This window comes from Callionymus lyra, chromosome 11, assembly GCF_982586985.1.
Source record: "Callionymus lyra chromosome 11, fCalLyr1.hap1.1, whole genome shotgun sequence".
In the NCBI taxonomy this organism is placed as follows: domain Eukaryota; kingdom Metazoa; phylum Chordata; class Actinopteri; order Syngnathiformes; family Callionymidae; genus Callionymus; species Callionymus lyra.
In genome coordinates, this window is record NC_141828.1 from 55,526 (window position 1) to 60,822 (window position 5,297).

At 48.8% G+C, this 5,297-nt stretch overlaps 1 non-coding gene across 1 annotated transcript; it reads left to right on the forward strand.

The window, feature by feature from the left end:
* Positions 1-4,270: 4,270 nt before the first annotated feature.
* Positions 4,271-4,477, forward strand: LOC148068858 (small nucleolar RNA SNORA73 family). The gene has a single exon (XR_015713071.1). It is a non-coding gene; the product is annotated as a small nucleolar RNA SNORA73 family (small nucleolar RNA).
* The last annotated feature ends 820 nt before the right edge of the window (positions 4,478-5,297 follow it).

Consider the following 5,297-nt stretch of genomic DNA (forward strand, 5'->3'; position numbering starts at 1 on the left):
AGAGTCCAATAGATCCACACACTAGAGTCCAGTAGATCCACACACTAGAGTCCAATAGATCCACACACTAGAGTCCTGTAGATCCACACACTAGAGTCCAGTAGATCCACACACTAGAGTCCAGTAGATCCACACACTAGAGTCCTGTAGATCCACACACTATAGTCCAGTAGATCCACACACTAGAGTCCAATAGATACACACACTAGAGTCCTGTAGATCCACACACTAGAGTCCAATAGATCCACACACTAGAGTCCTGTAGATCCATACACTAGAGTCCTGTAGATCCACACACTAGAGTCCAATAGATCCACACACTAGAGTCCTGTAGATCCACACACTAGAGTCCTGTAGATCCACACACTAGAGTCCAGTAGATCCACACACAAGTCCTGTAGATCCACACACTAGAGTCCAACTAGAGTCCAGTAGATCCACACACTAGAGTCCAGTAGATCAACACACTAGAGTCCAGTAGATCCACACACAAGTCCTGTAGATCCACACACTAGAGTCCAGTAGGTCCACACACTAGAGCCCAGTAGGTCCACACACTAGAGCCCAGTAGGTCCACACACAAGTCCTGTAGATCCACACACTAGGGTCATGTAGATCCACACACAAGTCCTGTAGATCCACACACTAGAGTCCAGTAGGTCCACACACTAGAGCCCAGTAGGTCCATACACAAGTCCTGTAGATCCACACACAAGTCCTGTAGATCCACACACTAGAGCCCAGTAGATCCACACACTAGAGCCCAGTAGGTCCACACACAAGTCCTGTAGATCCACACACTAGAGTCCAGTAGGTCCACACACTAGAGTCCAGTAGGTCCACACACAAGTCCTGTAGATCCACACACTAGGGTCATGTAGGTCCACACACAAGTCCTGTAGATCCACACACTAGGGTCATGTAGATCCACACACAAGTCCTGTAGATCCACACACTAGAGTCCAGTAGGTCCACACACTAGAGCCCAGTAGGTCCATACACAAGTCCTGTAGATCCACACACAAGTCCTGTAGATCCACACACTAGAGCCCAGTAGATCCACACACTAGAGCCCAGTAGGTCCACACACAAGTCCTGTAGATCCACACACTAGAGTCCAGTAGGTCCACACACTAGAGTCCAGTAGGTCCACACACAAGTCCTGTAGATCCACACACTAGGGTCATGTAGGTCCACACACAAGTCCTGTAGATCCACACACTAGGGTCATGTAGATCCACACACAAGTCCTGTAGATCCACACACTAGGGTCATGTAGGTCCACACACAAGTCCTGTAGATCCACACACTAGGGTCATGTAGATCCACACACAAGTCCTGTAGATCCACACACTAGGGTCATGTAGATCCTAACATGTGGCTAACGTGTCACTGATGTTATGCTAACATGTGGCTAACGTGTCACTGATGTTATGCTAACATGTGGACACATGAGGACACATGAGGAGACATGAGGACACATGAGGACACACGAGGACACACGAGGAGACATGAGGACACATGAGGAGACATGAGTACACACGAGGACACATGAGGAGACATGAGACATGAGTACACATGAGGAGACATGAGGACACATGAGAACACATGAGGAGACATGAGGACACATGAGGAGACATGAGGACACATGAGACATGAAGACACATGAGGAGACATGAGGACACATGAGGACACACGAGGACACATGAGACATGAGGACACATGAGGAGACATGAGGACACATGAGGAGACATGAGACATTAAGACACATGAGGAGACATGAGGACACATGAGAACACATGAGGACACATGAGGACGCATGAGACATGAGGACACATGAGGAGACATGAGAACACATGAGGAGACATGAGGACACACGAGGACACATGAGGAGACATGAGACATGAGTACACATGAGGAGACATGAGGACACATGAGAACACATGAGGAGACATGAGGACACATGAGGAGACATGAGGACACATGAGACATGAAGACACATGAGGAGACATGAGGACATATGAGGACACATGAGGACACACGAGGACACACGAGGACACATGAGGACACATGAGGATACATGAGGAGACATGAGGACACATGAGACATGAAGACACATGAGGAGACATGAGAACACATGAGGAAACATGAGGACACATGAGGAGACATGAGACATGAGGACACATGAGGAGACATGAGAACACATGAGGACTCATGAGGACACATGAGGAGACATGAGACATGAAGACACAAGAGGACACATGAGGAGACACAAGGAGACACGAGGACACATGCCACATGAGGACACATGAGGAGACATGAGGACACATGAGGAGACATGAGGACACATGAGGACACATGAGGAGACATGATGACACATGAGGACACATGAGACATGAAGACACATGAGGACACATGAGGACACATGAGGAGACATGAGGACGCATGAGACATGAGGACACATGAGACATGAAGACACATGAGGACACATGAGGAGACATGAGGAGACATGAGGACACATGAGGACACTCAAGGACACATGAGGAGACATGAGGACACATGAGACATGAAGACACATGAGGAGACATGAGGACACATGAGGAGACATGAGGACACATGAGACATGAGGAGACTTGAGGACACACAAGGACACATGAGGAGACATGAGTACACACGAGGACACATGAGGAGACATGAGACATGAGTACACATGAGGAGACATGAGGACACATGAGAACACATGAGGAGACATGAGGATACATGAGGACACATGAGGACACATGAGACATGAAGACACATGAGGAGACATGAGGAGACATGAGGACACATGAGGACACATGAGGACACATGAGGAGACATGAGACATGAGGACACATGAGGACACATGAGGACACATGAGGAGACATGAGAACACATGAGGACACATGAGGACACATGAGACATGAAGACACATGAGGACACATGAGGAGACACAAGGACACATGAGGAGACACGTGGACACATGACACATGAGGACACATGAGGAGACATGAGGACACATGAGGACATATGAGGAGACACGAGGACACATGACACATGTGGACAAATGAGGACACATGAGGAGACACGAGGACACATGAGGACACATGAGGACATATGAGGAGACATGAGGACACATGAGGACAAATGAGGTGACACGAGGACACATGACACATGAGGACAAATGAGACACGAGGACACAAGACACATGAGGACACATGAGACACGAGGACACATGAGGACATATGAGGACACATGAGGAGACACGAGGACATATGAGGAGACATGAGGACACATGAGGACACATGAGAACACATGAGGAGACATGAGGACACATGAGGAGACATGAGTACACACGAGGACACATGAGGAGACATGAGACATGAGTACACATGAGGAGACATGAGGACACATGAGAACACATGAGGAGACATGAGGACACATGAGACATGAAGACACATGAGGAGACATGAGGACACATGAGGACACACGAGGACACATGAGACATGAGGACACATGAGGACACATGAGGACACATGAGACATGAGGACACATGAGGACACATAAGGAGACATGACACTTGAGGACACATGAGGACACATGAGACATGAAGACACATGAGGACACATGAGGAGACATGAGGACACATGAGGAGACATGAGGACACATGAGGAGACATGAGGACACATGAGGAGACATGAGACATTAAGACACATGAGGAGACATGAGGACACATGAGGAGACATGAGGACACATGAGGACACATGAGACATGAAGACATGAAGACACATGAGGACACATGAGGACACATGAGGAGACATGAGGAGACATGAGGACGCATGAGACATGAAGACACATGAGACATGAAGACACATGAGGACACATGAGGAGACATGAGGAGACATGAGGACACATGAGACATGAAGACACATGAGGACACATGAGGAGACATGAGACATGAGGACACATGAGGAGACATGAGGACACATGAGACATGAAGACACATGAGGACACATGAGGAGACATGAGACATGAGGACACATGAGGAGACATGAGGACACATGAGACATGAAGACACATGAGGACACACGAGGACACACGAGGAGACATGAGGACACATGAGGAGACATGAGGACACATGAGGAGACATGAGGACACATGAGAACACATGAGGACACATGAGGACGCATGAGACATGAGGACACATGAGGACTTCTTGGTCATGTCTTTGTGCATCTGTAACCCGGTTGATGCGACGGGGGCAGGACCTGGTTCTGGTTCTGTCCCAGTGGCGTATGGGAGCGTAGCTCTGAGCCGAGACGTACAGTCCCGTTCCACGCCGTCGCACATTAAGCTCCGCCCCCCGGTTGATGCCGGCGAGGAAAGAGCCTCCTGTATATTCCTAAAGCTTCCCAGAATGCACCAGTGTCTGGGGAGTCTAACCATGCAGTAGACAAACGTTGTCCTGATTGTTCTCTTTGCTCAACGGTTCCTTGTCTGTCCACCAGGTGGAGACGTTCTCTGGAGTCTACAAGAAACTGACGGGCAAAGACGTCGTGTTTGAATTTCCTGAGTTCCAGCTGTGAAGCCTGGAGGAATAAAGTTGTTTCTGTTCAACAGCCTCTCGTGCTTCGAGTCTCATCGTTCATGACCTCAGCGGCTGAAATAATGTTCTAAACCATCTTCAGGATCTTGTTGCTTCTCCTAAGCTGTTAAACCAGTGGTTCTTAACAGGGGTTCAGAGGTCAAGACACATCATAATTATGGTATAAATTCATGACACACTTGAGCATCACTGGCCAATCAGTGCTGAGGGGAGTTTAGTGCTCAGTAGTCAAAGTACAACTGTCGTGGTAGTACTAGTGTGATTACTTTGATAATACTCTGAGTTGTAGCAGAAGTCTGAAGTGTAGATGGTGAAGAGGAGAGGAGCCAGTACTGTCCCCTGAGGTGCTCCTGCACTGCACAGTGTCAGACGTGATGTCCTTCAGCCTGACATACTGTGGTCGATCAGTAAGATAATCCAGGAAACCAGACCAGGGTCCACATGCATCTTGCATCAGGGATCCACCTCCAGAGCTGTTGCTGATCCAGGGATCCACCTCCAGAGCTGTTGCTGATCCAGGGATCCACCTCCAGAGCTGCTGCTGATCCAGGATCTTCACCACGTCATCAGATCCCGAGTTCTCTCCAGCACCCCCATGGACCCTCCTACACTCTCCTCTTTTCTCTCACTCTATCCTCCCTCACTCCTCTCCTTATCCATCTGTCTACCCCCC